The following is a 21,780-nucleotide window of genomic DNA, read 5'->3' as shown; positions in this document are numbered from 1 at the left end:
ATATTTTCCATCTTTCCTTTCTGCCTTACCCTCTCCTGCCACAATGCTGCCTACTATATCTAAACAAAAACAGCCACTTCCATTATTGCCACAAACAGCAAGAGGAAAACAAATAGAACCTTCACAAATCGAAGCTTTCATTAGACATTTTTAAATCAGATATTTATTTTTGGAGAAAGTCAAGAATATAAATTTGACTAAGCAGCCATCAGGTGGCAAAACTGAAGAATATTCGATTTTTAGAATTTAAAGCGTCTTTTAAAAATTTAAAATAGAATGACTATTTTATCAAAAAAATTTTTACATAAAATATATAAGTTCTTTCTATTTTTAGTGGTTAAGAACATGAACTCTTGGGTCCAGCCCAGTGGTGCAGCGATTAAGTTCACACGTTCCACTTCTTGGCGGCCAGGGTTCGCCGGTTCGGATCTCAGGTGCGGACATGGCACCTCTTGTCAAGCCATGCTGTGGTAGGCATCCAACGTATAAAGTAGAGGAAGATGGGCATGGATGCTAGCTCAGGGCCAGTCTTCCTCAGCAAGAAAGAGGAAGATTGTCATCAGATGTCAGCTCAGGGCTAATCTTCTTCTTCAAAAAAGAATATGAACTCTCTCGTCAGACTACCTGTATTACGATATGAATTCCAACACTTAATAACCATAAAATATTTTATAAGATCTTTAGACTCTCTGTGCCTTACTTTCACCATCTTTAAAATGGTATCTCCCTTATAAGTTTATCAGGTGGGTTAAATTACTTAATACTAATGAATAGAGTTTTGCATAAAGTATATGCCCTATAAACGTTTGTTAAATATATTTCATTTATTTTTTTTGGAAAACAGATCCCGTACCAAGTATACATCAATAATATCAGTGTAAAGGGGTTATGAGTCATGGGGAATGGTTACAAATATCTGTGATTCTTTCACAGCCACTCTAAATATAAATTTAAATATAAATAAGGAAATATGGCATATTCATAATTTTCCCTATCATTATAAGTCTGATATAACTAATGTGAAACTGATGGATCTAATGATCTGATTATTTGAGCCTCAAGAAATATATTCATGAATATATGAATATATAGACATTTCAAAGAAATATCACTATCCCAATGTTTCATGTAAAATGATTGTACATGCATCATCCCATATGATTTTAATAACACTGCAATGTGGTAGAAATTGAAGGTGCTATTAACCATACTTCACTGATAAATAAAAACTCTGAGAGGTTTGTAGCAAGGTAGTAGTGGATTTATACTAAAATTCCCTGTTGTTTCCATTATAGATCCCTATTTTGTTAATACATATTTAAAATTTATGCTAATCAGCATCTTCCAACATATTTCATGGAAATCAAGAGAGCAGGGAAAGGCTGGATGGACATGATTAGAGAAAAATAAAGGTTACCTGACTTCACTATTTCAAATCAATAGAGATAGATAGAGATTTAAATGTGTTACAGGTGAAATAAAAGGAAGACTCAACGAAATATGTTCTCAGGGCAGAACCGTCTCAGATTCCACCTGACCCAGTGGATTTCACGGAGGAGGTGAGGGAGGAAGAGATGAGAACAGCAGGGGCAGAGGGCTAATATCTGCTCAGGACGCAGTTTTTGACCCTCACCATGAATGGGGCTAGAACACTGTTTTAGTGGGTGGAATTCAGAAATGTGAAACTTTCTGAAAAGTATAGGGCAACTCCTGACTGCAAAGTATTATCTGTCCTACCCAAAGTCCCAATAATACCTCAAAACGCATTTTTTTCCTAACCAATTTTAAGGAATGTGATATTTCGTGGATTAGGAGTTTTATAGAAAGTATTTTACCACACATGCTAATTTATTTTGTTCTCCAAAATATTTATAGCTCTTAATTATTCACTAATACTTTTCACAAGCAGCTAGGAAACATTTGGCTTAGAATTTAATTTCCTCTAAGTTTTTCGCAACTCAAATAATTGGCAATCTTTTCTTTCCTAATAACTCCTCCGTAGTTGAAATGAATAAGTGTACAAGCCAGAAAGGGTTCCACTGGAAAATTACAGGATTCTATGAAACCATTATCAGAACCAGTTTTATCTGAGTCATTTCTCAGAGTGATGTATCAATGTGTTAGACTCTGAGTGACAGAAACCAGAAAATAGTGCTTAAAATAAGATAGAGACTCATATTTCTCTCAAATAATGGACAGTATACTTGGGCTTTTCAGGCCAACTCAATGATGTTACTCATTTCCTGCTTGCTTCCATGTATATGCTCTGCCATTCTTAGGCTTCTAGCCTCAAAGTAACTGCATACTTACAAGAGGACCATTAGGATCCTCATCATCCCATTTGCTTTTCAGGTAGTAAGAAAAAGGAAAGACAAAACGACATATGCCAGTTGACTTAAACCCCCTCCTCTTCTGTGTTCACGATTTTCATGAACAAAAAGTACCGTTAAAGCTCATTGGCCAGGACTTAGTAAGAGACTATCCCTGTTTGTAGAGGGAACTAGAAAATGCTGCTCTCTTTGCCAGGCACATTCCACTCCCAACAAAATCAGCTTTCTGTTGATGAGGAAGAAGGTGAGACTCTACTGGATAGAGAATAGGCAAATGGCAGTTTCTGTCACAAGGATTAAGAACAATAATTAGATAATTCAGAGTAGATGATAAAGAGCTTGTGGGAACGAGTAAGGGAGATAGGGTCACTGGGCTTGAAGGTCAGGCCTCCGGATGCCAGGAGGTATGCAGGCAGGCAACAGCAGCAACAGGGAGGTCTGCCCACCTGCTGATGTGATCCAAGCAAACAGGACATTTCGGCAGGGGAGATATTGTCTCTAGAAAAGATCATGCCTGCAGTGCTGGCTAGGAGTAGTTCCGTTTGGAATGATAAGCATCTGGTCATAGAATCTGATTCCCTGCACAGCTAATAACTTACCAAACAGTCATGATTATATTTCTAACTTGTTTTTTTCTTTTAATTTTTTCTCCAGTGAAAACTACTTAAAATGTTAAAACTGAATTTTTCATCGTCATGTTAACACATTTTTTATTAATTTTTTCCACATTATGAAAATAAAATGAATTAAACACATTTCCTCAAAAACTTTTTACCACCCATCCATATGTAACAACCTCTCACAGGTTCAGACTTCTAAGTAACAGAGACAGAATTCAAACCCATTTCTCTCTCAGGCCAACTCTTACGTATTTAACCACAATACTACACAGCAATGTCTCCAGAGTTTTGCTGAAGTGCTACAGTCGTGGATATAAGATGACTGGATCACGAAAGGGGATCAAAATGCACCATTCATGCCATAGAGCACATGGAAACACATAAAACTGTGTTTAAACCTGGGCAAGATGGCTATGGGAGGCAAGAGCAAACTACTGGATAACTCAAATGGAAAAGGAACTTAAACCACAAATCAGCACATATTAAAGAAAGGAGGTTACTCGGAAAGAGAATATAGGGAGACCACTTGTGGAAAAAGTGATTAGAATTGGTTGGGCTTATCACAAAAGACAAAAGTAGGTCTGGTTGGTGGAATCTATAGATAAATTGACTTGACTCATAAAATTAGCAAAGATACCCTAGGACATCAAAGACACTCCATGCTTGGGATTGAGTAAACAGTCTGAATGATTATGAAATATATTTTATTTGTTATTTGTTTGTTTTATAAGAATTCATGCAGAAGATTGGGTATTGGGCGAGCCCTTCACCTTTTCACTAGTTCTGATATTATATCATTTCGATGAACTATCTAGTTGACTGTCATTTTCAGGGCTCTAGGGAGAACAGAAACTTGGTAAAAAAAACAAAAAACATTGCTTTCAAAGTATGGATATCACTCCACTGTCATCAGACTCAGGTGGGTGCTTGAAAGAAATGCTGATTAAGGAACTTGATCCCAAACCTACTAAATAATAATCTCCAGAGTGGATACCAGCAATCTGAATTTTTTATGAGCTCACAAGATGATTCTTAGTGAAAGATTGAAAATTGTTAGTACTAAGGACTGGCATTCTTCTCTTATTTTTTCACTGCCTTTATATGATGGCAAGTATGTGGCATTCAAGCCTCTTTCTCACTCTTCTATGCCAATAGGCTGCATCACTAATTAACTTGGCGCCCTTGACTACAAACTCACATTAAACCTTAGAATCTTTCTCAACACTATACTCAGCAAGACTTATCAATGGGTATGAAACTTCCCTGTCAACTCAATGCCAATTTTCAATAAATACTGATAGAATTTTATTTAATAAAATTATTACTGTGTACGTACATTCCCTTAGTCAAGGGTATAAGTCCAAAGCTCCTTAATAGTCTTCAAACTGAAGGAAATGAATAAAGGTTTAAGTTGTGTTTTCTCTTTTGGGAATTAAGGAACACTTACCCCGAGCCTAAATGTTCAGCCTTAGCTAACTGAAATAACCATAGTCAGCTCTCAACTAATTCTCTTTACTCTTAATTGAAAACAAGCCTCTGAGTTCACGAAAGGTAGACAGTGTTGGACAACGGAGGTCTAGAGTTACAGAAAATTAGGAACAGGATAAGGACTCTGAGAAGCCAGGGTCACGCGCAAAACAGAGGTATGGGCAGCAGATACTAAGAGCGCTGTAAGCAGAAACAAGGCTCTACAGAGAAGTGGAGACACCTAAAACCATGCAAATGTGAGTAACGAACCACCAGTTCCAGTCACTCTGTGACTTGATTTTACTTCATTTCTTGTATGTGGGTGCCCATAAAGTCATCGGTTTTATTCACTGTTAAAATCATTTTTTCTATAAGCTAATTTGAGTAGGTTTTCTTTTCCTTGCTACAAAACATGCTAGGAAAAAGACAAAATTTCGTATTTATTAAAGTAAATAAAGACCATATAAAAGTAAAAGGTCCTTAGGGGCCGGCCCCATGGCCGAGTGGTTAAGTTTGCACTGTTCGATGCGGCAGCCCAGGGTTTTGCCAGTTCAAATCCTGGGTGTGGACATGGCATAGCTCATCAAGCCATGTTGAGGTGGCATGCTACATGCCACAACTAGAAAGACCCACAACTAAGAATATACAACTATGTACCAGGGGGTTTTGGGGAGAAAAAGGAAAAAAATAAAATCTTTGAAAAAATAAATTAAAAGGTCCTTAGATTTCAATAGAGATAAGTAATTTCTTTGCCACTGAAATATAAAAATGTATATATACATATAAAATATACAGTAGAATATACTTTTCATGCTTTGGTAGATGTGACTGTAAAAGTAAATCATGTGATTTTGAAATCTAGATATCAGTTATATTAATTAAAGTCACTTTAAGAGCTTGGAATGGAATAATATAATTCTTCTCAACATATTTTTAAGCATGAAAGCTTCACCTGGGTCCCTTAAGCCAAGTCAAGGTCAGCCACTGATGTGAATTGTCTGTTACCATCTACACTCACAGCAGAAAGAAAGATAATATTGGTCAATTTCCCTTTATGCTAACTGAATTTAGAATGGAAGAATTATCATTATTTAATAAGTAAAATTTAGGAAACTTCTATGACTTAAATGTACATTAATAAAATACAAGGGAATATTATTCTTTTAAAAGTGTGATCTTTTTGTGAATGACTCAAAAATACCTTACATCAAAAAATAGCAAGTAAAATAAAGTTTCTGTCTACAATTCTTGTGAGTACTAATATGAATTTGCTTTCATATTTAATATGTTAATTTCCTTGGAAAATAAAACATAATATTTGAATCCAAAATCAATCAATATTCATCTATAACAATTATTTGGTTATAGTTTATTTTTCTTTTTCATCAGACCAGCATACTTTGGAACACTTTCTGTAGTTAACACATTATAACAACCATTACTTTATTTCAAGTTGCAAAGTTATAAGTATTCTCTGTAAGAATTATTTTAAAGTAGAAGAATGCAGAGACAGTGTCAAGATGGCGGCACAGGCAGACTCTGAACTCACCTCCTCCCACGGACACAATAAATTTACAACTATTCTTGGAATAATTGCCCCTGAGAGAAAACTGAAAACTGGATAAAAAGAACCACTGCAACAAGGGACAGTGCTGACTGAGGTGGAAGAGGCAGAAATTCCTTCTGAAGAGAAAAAAAAAGTCACCTTCACAAGCCGTGGCACTTCATGGCAGGGAGCAATCCTAAAGTATAAAGCCTTCCCTGGAGGGTGGGGGACCTTAGTGCAGGGAGTGTTGCCACTATAAGCAGCTTTTGGACTCAGAACAACTGAGATGAGTGTCATAATACCTGGCTTTGCTGGCTATTAACAACAACAGGGAACACTTCCAGAGAAGCTGTTGGACATAAGGGGGAATAAAGCTTGCTCTTAAAGGGCCCATACAAATTTTCACTTGTTTTGGAAAACAACCTAACATGACCAGAAAGAAAGGTACACAGTCCTTTGGTGAAAAGAGACTCACTTGATAGGCTCTAGGTGCATCTTGGTGAGAGTCGAGACCTTTCCAGGGACTGAGACATTGGCAGCAGGCATTATTGTGACCTAGACACAGATGCTGGCAGATGCCATTGGAGTTCTTCCCCTGCCCTGTTAGCCCACGGTCTGTCCCACCCCCTAGAGCACTGATTTAATCCAGCTCAGCCAGGGCAAGCAGAACACCCCAGGGACTGGCCCCACCCAAGAGCAAGCCCTCAGGCAACTTGTGAGCCTGCACAGGCTGGGTACTTGGATCCTCTGCAGCAAGGCAAGCAGGTCCACCTTTGTGGGGTAGGGCATGTGCAAGGAGCAAGTGTAGGCTGAGGGGCATGATGGAGAGTGTTGGGCCTCTGCCATGGGGCAAATGGGTCTGCTTCACTGCGTCAGGGCGTGCACAAAGGGCAGGACTCTGTTGACAAGGTGTGTGGCTGTGCAGGCAGTGGGGCTTAGCTGAAAAACACATGTGCTTCTCAAATGGCCACATAGGGGATTGGCCCCACATTCCAAAGCCTGAAACAATTGGGTGCTCTCATGCCTAGGGCCAACCCCACTCAGCTGCAATCCTGAAAGAGCTGACAATAGCTTTGCAGGCCAGAGACCTACAGCAATTGTAAGCCTCTGAGTCTATCAACCAGCCACACAGGGGGCATACTGCTATAACAGAAAAACTGCAATAGGAATGTGTTATTAGACCTTGCAGCCAACTGTGTGAGGCTCCTCACACCCAATAAAGTGACAGAAAGTCTATAGCAGCCACATGCATCTGAGAATTATGACCAGACAGCCAGAGAGACAGCATAGCCTCCCTGGGCACCTGCAGCAAGAGCAACCCTGCCACAACAGAAGGACACATGTAGCCCACACAGGAGAAACTCCTGGAACGTTTGGAACTGATGACGAGAGAGAAGTGCACTGCTGGGTCTCATAAGGCAGCTCTTACATAAGGCCACCTCTCTAAGATCAAGAGACATAGCTAACCTATCTAATACACAGATATAAACACAGAGAAAGAGGCAAAGTGAGGAAACAACGGAATATATTCCAAGTAAGGGAACAGGATAAAATCAAAGAAAAAGAACTTAATGAAAGAGATATGAAAATCTACCTGACAAAGAGTTCAAACAAAAAGTCATAAGGATGCTCACTGATCTTGGGAGAAGAATGGATGAACTCAGTGAGAACTTCAACAGAGAACTGGAAATATAAAAAAGAACCAATCAGAAATGAAGAATACAATACTGGAATGAAAAATCCACCAGAGGGACTCAATAGCAGAGTAGATGATACAGAAGAATGGATCAGTGAGCTAGAAAAAAAGACGAGAGGAAATCACCCAAGCTGAATAGATAAAAGAAAAAAGGACGAGAATAGTCTAAGAGACCTCTGGGACAACATCAAGGGCATTAGCATCCATATCATAGTGTCCCAGATGGAGAAGACAGAGACAAAGGGGCAGAGAATCTATTTGAAGAAATAATAGCTGAAAACTTTCCTAACCTAAGGAAGGAAACAGACATCCAGGTACAAGAAGCACAGAGAGCACCAGACAAGAGAAACCCAAAGATACTCAAAACAAGACACATTATAAAAATGTCAAGAATTAAGATAAAGAGAGAATCCTAAAAGCCACAAGAGAGAGGTAACAAGTTATCTAAAAGGAAATCCCATAAGGCTATCAGCTGAGTTCTCAGCAGAAAGTTTACAGGCTACAAGGGAGTGGCATGATATATTTAAAGTGCTGACAGGAAAAAACCTACAGTTAAGAATACTCTACACAGCAAGGTTATCATTCAGAATGGAAGGAGAGATAAAGAGTTTCCAAGACAAGCAAAACTAAAGGAGTTTATCACCAAGAAACCAGCCTTAGAAGAAATGCTAAAGGGACTTATTTAAGTGCAAAAGAGAATAGCACAAATAGGAAAAAGAAAATTATCAAAAAAAAAGCAATAAAATCATAGTAAAGGCAAATATACAGCAAAGGTAGCAGATGAACCACCTATGAAAGTAATATGAAGGTAAAAAGACAAAAGTACTAAAATTATCTATTTCCAATAAGAGGGTAATGGATACACATGCACAAAAAAAAGAGGTTAGATATAATATCAAAAACATAAAACATGAGAGATGGGGAGTAAAAGAGTAGAGCTTTTAGCATGAGGCCAAACTAAAGAGACCATCAACTCAATATAGATTGCTATATACGTAGGTAATTATATATGAACCTCCTGGTAATCACAAACTGGAAACCTATAATAAATGCACAAAATATTACGAGAAAGGAACCCAAACATAATAGCAAAGAAAGCCATCAAACCACAAGAGAAGACAGCAAGAGAAGAAGAAAGGAACAGAGAAGAACTACTAAAACACCCAGAAAAAAGTTAAAAAATGACAGTAAGTACATTCTTATCAATGGCTACTTTAAACGTCAATGGACTAAATGCTCCAATCAAAAGGCATAGGGTGGCTGATTGGATAAAAACCAAGACCCATCAGACACACTTCAGAACCAAAGACACTCACAAACTAAAAGTGAAAGGATGGAAAAAGATACTTCATGCAACTGGCAATGAAAAAAAAGCTGGGGTAACAACATCTCTTTCAGACAAAATAAACTTTCAAACAAAAATTGTAACAAGAGACAGAGAAGGGTACTACATAATGATAAAAGAAACAATCCAACAAGAGGATATAACACTTGTAAGTATCTGTGCATCCAGCATAGCAGCACCTAAATATAGAAAGCAATTATTAACAGATGTAAAAGGAACAATCGACAGTAACACAATAATAGTAGTTGAGTTTAACCCTACATTTACACCAATGGATAGATCATGCAAACAGAAGGCCAATAAGGAAACATTGGTCTTAAACAACACATTAGGCCAGATGGACTTAGTAAACATATATAGAGCATTCCATCCAAAAACCACAGAATGCACTTTCCTTTCAAATGCACATGGAACATTCTCCAGTACAGATCACATATTAGGCCACAAAACAAGTCTCAATACATTTAAGAAGACTAAAATAATACCAAACATCTTTCCTGACCACGACAGTGTGAAACTGGAAATCAATACATTTAAGAAGACTAAAATAATACCAAACATCTTTCCTGACCACGACAGTGTGAAACTGGAAATCAACTAGAGGAAGAAAATTTAAAAAGCCACAAATATATGGAGATTAAACAAAATGCTACTGAACAACTATTAGGTCAATGAAGAAATCAAAGGACACATCAAAACATACCTTGAGACAAACGAAAATGAAAATACGACATGCCAAAATGTATGGGAAACAGCAAAAGTGGTTCTAAGAGAGAAGTTTATAGCAATACAGGCCTACCTCAACAAACAGGAAAAAATCTCAAATAAACATCTAAAAGTGCCCCTACAGACACTGGAAAGAGAAGAACAAATGAAGCCTGAAAGCAGTAGAAGGAAAGAAATAATAAAAATCAGAGCAGAAATAAATGAAATAGAGACTAAAAGACAATAGAAAAAAATCAATGAAACTAAGAGCTGGTTATGTGAAAAGATAAACATAGTTGGCAGACCTTTCTAGACTCACCAAGAAACAAAGAAGGCTCAAATAAATAAAATCAGATATGAAAGAGGAGAAATTACAATGAACACCTCCAAAATAGAAAAGGTTATAAGAGAATACTATGAAATGCCATACACCAACAAATTGGATAATCTAGTAGAAATGGAAAAATTCTCAGAATCATACAACCTTCCAAAACTGAATCAAGAACAGACAGAGAATTTGAATAGACCAATCACCAGTGAGGAGATCAAAACAGTAATTAAAAACCTCCCAAAAAATAAAAGTCCAGGACCAGATGGTTTCCTTGGTGAATTTTATCAAACATTCAGACTTAATTATCTATCCTTCTCAAACTCTTCCAAAAAGTTGAAGAAGAGAGGAAGCTTCCTAATTCATTTTATGAAGCCAACATTACCCTGATAGCAAAACCAGACAAGGACAACACAAAAAAAGAAAATTACAGGCCAATATTACTGATGAACATCAATGCAAAAATCCTCCACAAAATATTAGCAAATCAAATACAATAATACATTAAATATATCATACACCATGATCAAGTGGGATTTATTCCAGGGATGCAGGGATGGTTCAGCATCTGCAAATCAATCAATGCGACACACCACATTAACAAAATGAAGAATAAAAATCACATGATCATCTCAATAGATGCAGAGAAAGCATTTGACAAGATATAACATCCATTTATGATAAAAACTCTGAATAAAATAGGTTTAGAAGGAAAGTACTTACACATAGTAAAGGCCATATATGACAAACCCACAGCTAATAACATTCTCATTGGAGAAGAACTGAAAGCTATCCCTCTAACAAGAGGAACTAAAAAAGGATGGCCACTTTTGCCACTCTTATTTAACATAGTTTTGGAAGTCCTAGCCAGAGCAATCAGGCAAGAAAAAGAAATAAAAGGCATCCAGATTGGAAAGAAAGAAGTCAAACTGTCACTATTTGCAGTTTATATATATTTGATTTTATATACAGAAAACCCTAAACATTCCACCAAAAAATTCCAGAAATAACAAATGAATACAGTAAAGTTACAGGATACAAACTCAAGACATGAAAATCAGTTGTGTTTCTACACACTAATAATGAAGTATCAGAAAGAGAAATTAAGGCTACAATCCCATTTACAATTGCAACAAAAAGAATAAAATACCTAGGAATAAACTTAACCAAAGAAGTGAAACTTCTCTACACCAAAAACTACAAAACAATTGTTGAAAGAAATTGAAGAAGACACAAAGAAATGGAAAACTATTCCTTGCTTTTGGATTGGAAGAATTAACATAGATAAAATGTCCGTACTTCCTAAAGCAATCTACAGGTTCAATTCAATCCTTATCAAAGTTCCAATGACATTTTTCACAGAAATAGAACAAAGAATCCTAAAATTTATGTGGAAAAACAAAAGACCCCAAATAGCCAAAGGAATCCTGAGAAAAAAACAAAGCTGGATGTATCACATTCCCTGATTTCAAAATATACTACAAAACTATAATAACCAAAACAGCATGGTACTGGCACAAATACAGACACACAGATCAATGGAACAGAATCGAGGGCCCAGAAATAAACCCACACATCTATGGACAGCTAATTTTTGACACAGGAGATAAGAACATACAACGGAGAACAGAAAGTCTCTTCAATAAATGGTGTTGGGAAAACTGAACGGTCACACACAAAAGAATGAAAGTATACCATTATCTTACACCATACACAAAAATTAACTCAAAATGGATTAAAGATTTGAATCAAGACTTGAAACAATGAAACTTCTATAAGAAAACATAGGCAATGTGCTCTTCAACATCAATCTTAGCAGCATATTTTCAAGTACCATATCTGATCGGGCAAGGGAAATAATAGAAAACATAAAGAAATGGAACTTCATCAAACTAAAAAGCTTCTGCACAGCAAAGGAAACCTTTGACAAAATGAAAAGACAACCTAACAACTGGCAGAAGATATTTGCAAACCATATATCTGATTACGGGTTTATCTAAAATATATAAAGAACATGTACATCTCAACAACAAAAAAAACTATCAACCCAATAAAAAGTGGGTAGAAGATCTGAACAGACATTTCTCCAAAGATATATGGATGGCCAACAGGCACCTGAAAAGATGTTCAACAAGATGGGGCTGGCCTGATGGTGCAGTGGTTAATTTTGCACATTCTACTCTGGCGGTCCAGGGTTCATTGGTTCAGATCTTGGATGCAGGCCTACACACTTCTTGTCAAGCCATGCTGTGGCAGGCATCAACATATAAAATAGAGGAAGATGGGTGTGTATGTAAGTTCAAGGCCAATTTCCTTAGCAAAAAGAGGAAGATTGATGGCAGATGTTAGCTCAGGGCTAATCTTCTACAAAAAAAGAAAAGAAAAAAGATATTCAACATCACTAAATCACTAATTATCAGGGAAATGCAAATCAAAACTACAATGAGATATCACCTCACTACCATCAGAATGGCTATAATTAATAAGACAGGAAACAAGTGTTGCAGAGGATGTGGAGAGAAGGTAACTTTCACACACTGTTGGTGGGAGTGCAAACTGGTGCAGCCAGTACGGAAAACTGTATGGAGATTCTTCAAAAAATTAGTAGAACTACCATACAGTTTAGCTATTCCACTGATGAGTATTTATTCGAAGAACATGAAGACACAAATGCATAAAGATAGATGCACCCCTATGTTCATCGCAGTATTATTCACAATGGCCAAGACTCAGACGCAACCTAGGTGCCCAACAAGGGACAAATGGATAAAGAAGATGTGGTATGTATACACAGTGGAGTACTACTCAGCCATAGGAAATGCTGAAATCTGGCCGTTTGTGACGACATGGATGGACCTTGAGAGCTTCATGCTAAGCAAAATAACTCAGAGGGAGAAAGTCAAATACCATATGATCTCACTCATAAGTAGAAGATAAAAACAATAACAAACAAACACAGAGAGAGAGAGATTGGATTGGTGTTACCAGAGGGGAAGGGGGGAGGGAGGGAGGAGGGCAAAAGGGTGACTAGGCACATGTGTGGGGTGATGGATTGTAATTAGTCTTTGGGTGGTGAACATGATGTAATCTACACAGGAATCAAAATATAATGAGGTACACCTGAAATTTATATAATGTTATAAACCAATGTTACCGCAATAAGAAAAAAGCACCATAAAATACAAAAAGAAATAATAATGAAGTAGAAGAATGGAAAAAAATACATATTTCAGCTACCCAGAAATAATCTTTTCCTCTTCCCTACCTCTTATCCATGTTAGAAATATTGCCACATGTACATAATTACTTAGGGGGCTATCAGCATTGCCATAAAGAAACAGTACTGCATTTCAGCAATTAAAGGAATAACACTAAAGTTTCAAGAAACACAACATCTTGAATATTCTACTGGACAAACACTGTTACCCCTATGACACTAGCACACCTTTCAAATTGCCTTCTTAAAAATAAATTATTTATGGTAAATTCTACCTTCTACCTCCTGCTGAGTCTTGCTCACTCTTGACCCTAACCTTTCCATCATGGCTAACCACATAACAGGTCTTAGAGGGTGAGTATGCTCTTCCTAAAAGAGAAAACAACAAACTCGCTTTTTTTTTCTCACAATATTACTCAGAACAAAAGTCTCAAGAGTCAGCCTCAGCTTTTCCCTTCCCCTCACCCTCCACATCCAGGTCGCCATAACTCTTGTTTGTTCCATCTCCAAAGCTTCTATCAAGCAGCATATTTGTCTATACTTCCACTGCAAGCCCTCAGCCCAGGGAACGGTTGTCTCTTACCTGAATTTTGACAAGAAACTCCTTCTGAAATCCACACCCTCCCATGCCCTCCAATTCAAATTTTGCTTCCCTGCTTACAACATTCAGTGACTTCCCATTTTGCTTAGGAAATAAAAATCTAAACACATTTCCACTGCCTTTGAGGCACTGCATCTCTGCCGGCTCCCTGTCTCTCCATGCTCATCACATACTGAGTTGAACTCGTTTAGTTTTTCTTTCAATTCTTCAAGGACACCACAGCCTTAGCTGTTCAAAGACTGTTGTGCGTGTTTTTTCCTCTTCCTGGAATTTTCTCTCTTTTCTTTTCTGGGCCAGTTTTTCTCCATGGTCTAGGTCTCAGCTTACATGTCACCTGCTCCCAGAGCCATCCCTGACCATCCTTTCCACAGGAGGTCTGTCCACTCCCCTTACTCTCTATCTTGCCTACGTTTTTGTTTCCTTTAGAGCATTTATTTTAGTTATTAAATACTGTATTCTGTTATATGATTATTTTAATCGGTCTCCTAAAATAGAATGTAAGTTCCCTGAAAGCAGAGATTGTTTCTGTCTTGCTCACTCATGCTTCTCCAGAAGCCATTAAACCACCGGCACATAGGATACTTGCACTAAATAGTGTTTGAATAAGTGATTGAACAAAAGACCACTGCTATTCATTCCAGCTTTTTCCTTGCTTATATTGTAAATAGTTTTGTGGTCACAAATGTCATAATGATGTTCAACTCAAACTTCTGAGTTATAGAAATGTAAATAAATATAAATTATAGTGTAAAAGATTGGTTATACTGAGTAGTGGGTTTGAGTAACATAGTTTTAGTTTATTTTCTCATGTTGTGTTTCCTAGCCATAATTTTTTTTAAATTTTCCTTTTAAAATAATTTTAGAATTACAAAAGATTTGCAAAAATAGAACAGAGTTCCCATACACCCTTATTCATTTTCTATTTCTGGATCTTAAGGAGCCAGCATTGCATTGAGTTGCCGTATCCTTTGTTCTCCAGTTTCTGACCTTCAGACAGTCTTTGTCTTTCAAACCCTTAATACTTTTGAAAAATTTTAGTCAGATGTCTTGTAAAATGTCCCTCAATTTATCTTTGTTTATGTTTCCTCAAAGTTAGACTGAAGTTTTGCATTTTGGGCAAGAATACCATAGAGATGATGTCATCTTATCAGGGGCTGTGAGGGATCGATGAGTCTTATTACTGGTGATATTAATCTCCATGACTTGCATAAGGTTATAATCCGATAATAATAATAATATTATTACTATTATTACTACTACACAAGTGGTTATTCTTCTGACTTTTGGAAGCTTTTGAGTTTGGTTCCTATGTCCTTTAGACTTGCCTCATCCATTTCTTAGAACTTTTTCACTTTCTGGTACCATAGATGTTCAAGACATATGTTAAGCATATGATATATTTATACACGTATATAATTGCTGAGATATATATGTTTTTCTTGATATCAAGAGGCACCAGTATCACAGAACAGAATTTTATTCTACTTACAGAACAATCAACAGCCAAAGTAACATTGCAGCATCAGTCCCTCCAAAAGTGACCCAAGAGGAACCAGAAAGAAGATAGAACATCCTATGGGAGTGGCAGACCCATTCTGTAGGCAAGGGATGGCGAGGAGCGTCCTCCACTTAAAATAGGCAAAGAGACCATTCACTGCCCCCTCCACTCCTACCTCTTCTTTTCTGAGTTGACTTAGAGACTGGATGGAAACGATCCTGAGGTTAACATTTGGCACATAAATGTATCTCTCTAAGGGGAAGATGAGCCCTTTTACAACCTAAAGATGTCACCACTGTCCAGGATTCCATCCGTTTTGAAATGTAAACGCTCTAACCTAGATGCTTATCCCAGAATACATGCATTTGCATCTTTGGGAGATAAGAGAGGGGTTACTGGATGGAATCAATTGGCTCCATCATTAGAAAAATAAATGACTGCTTATCTATACCTCATTGCATGTGAAATGTAAAATATTTAAAGGAAGTGAAAGCAAACATTCTCTTTATAGTATAACCTTTTCCACGGCTCAGGAGGCAACAACACCAAGAAATCCAGGGAAAATGTATTCTGTCAAATTTTCCTTGTATTTTTCCTGCTCCTGGACTGGAATCAAAGAGTTTTCCAAGGAGCCCTGACAACTTTTATTGAACGATAGTAGTTAGAAACCAAGACTGGGTATCAGGTGTGCTCCTTGCTCCTTGAATGTCACTTCTTCCAGGTCCTCTCAGTAGACAGAGCTAAGAAATATCTATGTATGTATACAAATATGTATATGTATACTAACCCATGTATATGTTTTCATCTGTATTTTACTTCTGTGTATCTCTCTTTCTCTCTCTACATATTTTTTTTTAAATCCACAAGTTCACATTAATTCTTCTGACCTTGATTCAACATCGCAGGGTTCCTTTTAACATTCCTCCTTCGCTTATTTGCAATTTCTTTCTCTGACAGTGAGAAATCTGGGTTAAGTTTTTTTTTAATATTAACACTATTCTGAGCATAATGATTTTTAGCTACAAAACGTCCATAATTCCTAGTTTAAAAAACTAAGAAAAAGATAACAAGCACCTATACTTATCAATTTTCCCAATTAAAGGCTAATCTACTCAAGATAGTCATGATATTTAATTTGAGTTTTAAATCATTAGTAATTACTTTTGGATAGCAATTTTCTTGACACAAGCAAGGAATATATATATATACATGTATATACAAATATATATATATATATCTGTTTTATTTTAAAACATATCTACACTGCATTGAGTATCAACACAGTTGTGATCAAGAAACCCACAATCCTGCTGTAGCAGGCAGTGGGTCCAGTGTATGACTTAGAGTAGACTGTTATTTTTTCACATTGAGGGAAAACAGAAAGGATAGAAGAAAGACATGGAGATTATTCCTAATCCCTTTTCCAGAATCTGAGTGATAAAACAAGTTGGAAGGATATTTAAGCTCATAAAGCTCTTCTAAACTCTCTTCTCTCAACCAGTTGATGTTAAAATATGGAACCTGGCCTGGTAGACCAACTGGATTTGGGCAAGACAAAGGCACACTGTTTAAAATAGCATCCACACGTTACTGCAAAAAGTGGGAGGAACAGGCTGTGATTTCTGACTGATAGTTTGCTTTTTCCTGTTTTATGAATTTATACAAGTTTAGAGGATTCGATCAGAATTACACAACCCCAATCATAACAGAGTGGCTGCTGAGTATAAAATTTTTTTGTTTATGAAAAAGAATTCAATTGATCTATGGGAAGAAATGAACTAAGTTGTTTGGTACCAATACAGAATGGCAGCTTGGGCTTCTTTATTCCGATCTTTTCAATTATTACCCCACAGAAATATGTGGTATATCATGAAGACTGAGAATATCTTTTATTTTTACGTCAAGCCTTTAAATCCAGCTACTTCTTTAAAATTAGTATTTTACAAGATTATTTTTGTGTCCCTATCTTTCCTCTGAAGCAGAAAGTAAATATTAGAAAACTGGCAGGTTCTATTTCCCATTCCAGAGGCACACACAGGGTTTCTTTCTGTTTGGGGACCACCTTGGTTCTTAGTTTCTGGAACAGTCAATCCTCCAGCACCGCTTGGTGTCCAGCAGCGTCCTCATCATAAAGGGTTGAAATCTCCATATTACAGAACAAAGCAGCCAATCTGAAGGACTTGTGTCCTGGAAAGAGAGAAGGCTGCCTCCTTAGCTCTGGCTCCCATCCTCAGGGAAGTGAAGGGGCAGGTACGAGCAAAGCTTCACATCATCAAGTCATCGCTGGAGAAGGCGGTAAAGCCCGTCGGCCTTGTTGTGAGAAAGAAAATGCCTTCTTTGAAGTCTAGGATTCCTGTTTATGTTCTAACATGGATCCCTTTGAAATGATTAGTAGATTAATATTAATGATAAACGAACGGACCGGTGAAAGGCGGTTGCTCATTACATATGATCCAAGTTTAGATTTTCTACTTGATTATTCACATCAAATTAGGCTTTAAAAATAGACCAAACTAGACTGGAAGGTGTACACTTCAACAGCTCAGAAATTGCAGAAAGCTCTGCTCCTCACATAGCACTAGATACAAGTACTCCATTGGATAAATATTTCCAGCTTCCTCTGTGTTTTAACAATAACAGAGAATGAAGACACGATCACAGTTTCTAACCTTGATTGAATTATATAGTCTATCTTAGTTACAAATCAGTTTATGTAGTTCTGCTCCATTTTCTATGCCTTTTGTCTTTTAAATCATCTCTTAAAAAGTTTATATTTAAAAAAATTTTCAAAAGACAAATGCTTAGAGGAGCAAGTCTTGTAAATTATCTTTCCTTCAGTTACTCTTGGCAAGCAGAGGGATCATCGTGGATTTCAAGTGGGGTGGCAAAGGATTTCCATGGGTCATCTTCTCACAGATGCTCAGGGATGGGCAAGCTGGGAACTCTCTTTTTTAAACAAGTTGGCAGAAGGGCACAATTCTTCAGCTTTCTGGGCTGAATACCTCCCTGATCAACCTTTTTCACATAACCACAATGATGACTCTACTAATGAATCCAATGGCTAGTAAGACCCCCAACTCTGATTCTAACCAAGGTCACTGTCACCAAGCCATTGTCCTCAACTGTTGTCTGTGTCTCTTCACCCACTTTCTCCATGGAGTGACTAGCTACCACATTTGGGGTATGGTGATCTGGGTTTCCTCTTGGGCATGGACTGTGTTTCCTGGAGTTGGCAGAACCTCTGTGTGGATGTCTGTTATACTCTCTGTATTTGTTGGCACAAGAGCTGTCAAGCCAGCAGACTCATAGGGCTCTTCACTGTCACTGGGGTCACCATGCATCTGCCACACCTGGAGTCTTGAAGTCATCTTCTGCTTAAACTGTGCTGGCTCCTTCTGCCAAGACCCAGAGCAATGTTCTTCCTAAAATGAAGGTCAGAACTGGCCCCTTCCACATCTTCTTAGTTGACCTGTTCTCTTTAGGGCTGAGCAGCTAGCTTCTGTGCTGGGGAAGATAAAAAGCCCTGCAGCCACAGGCTTTTACCTGATGGATTGCGGGATTGGGGACTGGAACCCAGGAGCAAAAGCGCAGTGCGGGAGGGGTCCCGAAGCTCCCTTCCTCTGCAGCAGCTGGAGGAGCCAATTTTGCAGTTGGGAACTTTCGGAGAGGAGTCGCATTTCTCCCTCCTGACCAGGGCGGGAGTGGACAGCTGTAAAGGGTCTCAGTCTGGGGCTCACCAGGCCTGCCCTCTGGCTCTGTCTGGCCAGAGTGAAAACGATGAGCTCAGACCAGGTTTACAGTTGTGGGGCTGCAGCTGGGGTTGCTTACAGGACATGCGGAGGGCCCTGAGCCCTAGCAAAACTGGCTTTCATTCTGTTCCCCAGCAGGAGGGAAAGGGGGCTCACGCAATAAGCAGTTTATTTTTAAAAAAATTTTGTTTTATTTATTCTTTTTCTTTTTAACAGTAAAGCACAAGCCTAGGTTTTTCACAAGAAACAAACATTTCCTTGTGTGGTCAGTAATTTTAGAACCAAGTATGGGATTGTTCTTGTAAATATTGAACTTGATGGCTTAAAAAAAAGGGCCCGTCCTCATCTGGATAGGCCAAAGGCAGCTCACGCTGGTAAATTGCACTCTTGTCCAGGGGACCACAGCAGGTGGGCTCCAGGGTGTGGCCTGAGAGAGCTAGGAGGGAGCTGGGCAGACTCAGTGGCTTTGGCAGTTTGGGAAAAAAGAGTGAGCTCAAAACCCACCTCTCCTGACTTCAGATGCAGCCCTGTGATGCTGGGGCCCACGAATGGACATGCACGGACATCCACATGCCATTTCTGGCTTGAAAATGGAGAAGGCCGCACGAAAGGACCAGAGAGTGGTCTCTGGGAACTGAGAATGACCTTCCACCGACAGGCAGCAAGAAAATGGGGACCTCAATCCTACAACCACACAGAACTGAATTCTGCCAACAACATAAATAAGGCTGAAAGTAAATTCTTCCCCAGAAACTCCAGATAAGAGCCTAGCCTGGCCAACATTTTGATTTTGACCTCGTGGCACCCTACACAGAGAACACAGTCAAGCCCACATGGCTTCTGACCTACAGAACTATGAACTAATTAATGGTGTTCTTTAAGCCACTAGATTGGTGGTAATTTGTTAGGTGGCAATTGAAAACTAATACAGACATCCTGGCACTGCCTCTTGGCACCAGAGCCACGGCTTCATCTAAGAAAACCTCCACAGCCTAGAATTTTGGCTCAACCAGATAAATCATGTGGTAGGGGAGGAAGCAAAGATGAGGTGTAGAGTACCAAAAAGGGACTCACATTACCCTGGTGTGTAATAATAAGAAACATATATTTTAGTCTCTGTCCCCAGTTGCTGCCACAGAACTCCTAAAACCCCCTGTAGATAGGGGTGCCAGGAGAATCTCCAGTTCTAGCATTTAGTCTTTGATCCCAGTTGCTGACACAGACCTTTGTAATTTCCTAAACAACAGAAGCATATGACACTGAACTCCTAATGCCCCTGGAATTCCCTCAGGTGTCTTTTGTTCTAATGAGGTGACTCGTGGTGGGCCCCTGGATGGGGGCAGGTCATCAGAAAGCCCATGACGTGATTAGAACTTTCAACCCCATCCCTAAATGGAGTTATGATTCAATACCACGTGAACCTCGTGGGTTCGACTATGTGGAAAACACCCCAGAAAGTTGACAATGTCCTCAATTGTGGCTGCATGGGGAAGACCTCGAAGTCATACACCATCTCTAACATTTGTAGGAGTACAAACTGCTGAGGTAACATTGGAATAAAGGGAAGGGGTGGAAGAGGAATGAGCGGGGAGGAGGAGAATGGATTCAGCACTTGCCAAGCTTCATTGGCTTGGCCACCACTTCATTGGCTGTGGCTCTGGCAGAGAGCTCCCACATGCGGACAATGACTTGATTTTCCTTGGAGGGAAGTTGGGATCCCTCACTGGATGTACCACCAGCAATTTTAAGAAGATCTTCACCTGTTGCTTTGTAAACCTGAATGCACTGATCTCCACGTGATGTCTGTGCCTCTGTAGTGTCAATCTCTGTGCTTCTCACTTACAAACAGAACCAGAGCTTCTCTAGCTTTCCACCCTGGGCATTCAGACAAAGCGCTGCGCCTCCCCTGGCACTACTGAATACTTTGAAGAACTTCAGAATCTATGGGAAGACTGCCATGTCAACCTCCAGCCCTGACTACAGTGTTGTTAGCAATACGTTCCATCTTGCAGCAAGTGCCACTTTCCCATTTGTAATGTAATCTCTCTGGATCTGAAAACCTGTGATTATAAGGCTCTGAAATCATTGCCAAAATTATATTCCCCGTATCTTCAACTGGAAAGGCTCCATACCAGGAGACTGAACTATTCTTCTCAAAATTTAACACTGTCATTGCTGCAACACCCAGTTTATCAGGTGAACAAGGACAACACTTTTCGAAGATCAAAACATGAATAGAAGCATTCAGGCAATAAGTTCCTGGAAGCCTCAGGATGCAGGATGTGACGTGAAGCCGACGAGCAGCAAAGAGAGAGAAGGAGGCCACCAGCCAATGTTCAGTCCGTTGCTCACTGTCTGACGGGTTAGACCATCGTAGGGCTTGGTCCACTGCGGCGCGGAGGACAGGGTTTTGGCGTCGATTTTAGTTTCTTTACAATCCCCCATCAGTTCTGACTCATCCAGTCTAAACAGTACTTCGTGCATCTGTCCCACCTTCTTGTGGGGCAGAGCCACGACTTTCCATAAGAGCACGATCAGCTCCTTCTCATTGGAGCCCAGCTTGACCCCAGTGGATCCAGCAGGGATCCCAAAAAGCCCTACCGAGTAATCCAGAGACGCCGGCATGACGATAGGTGGGGACAGAAGAGGGGTCGGTAGGCGGTGACGGGGTGGAAATG

The 21,780-nt window shown here is 38.9% G+C and overlaps 2 pseudogenes; both read right to left on the bottom strand.

The window, feature by feature from the left end:
* Nucleotides 1–18,373: 18,373 nt before the first annotated feature.
* On the bottom strand, nucleotides 18,374–18,809 carry LOC103546274 (podoplanin pseudogene; annotated as a pseudogene).
* Nucleotides 18,810–20,490: 1,681 nt separating this feature from the next.
* On the bottom strand, nucleotides 20,491–21,736 carry LOC103546273 (epithelial splicing regulatory protein 1-like; annotated as a pseudogene).
* Between the last annotated feature and the right edge of the window lie 44 nt (nucleotides 21,737–21,780).

The sequence above is a fragment of the Equus przewalskii genome, chromosome 19, assembly GCF_037783145.1.
Source record: "Equus przewalskii isolate Varuska chromosome 19, EquPr2, whole genome shotgun sequence".
In the NCBI taxonomy this organism is placed as follows: domain Eukaryota; kingdom Metazoa; phylum Chordata; class Mammalia; order Perissodactyla; family Equidae; genus Equus; species Equus przewalskii.
The sequence above is the reverse complement of the archived record's forward strand: the minus strand, read 5'-3'. Positions and strand labels throughout refer to the sequence as shown.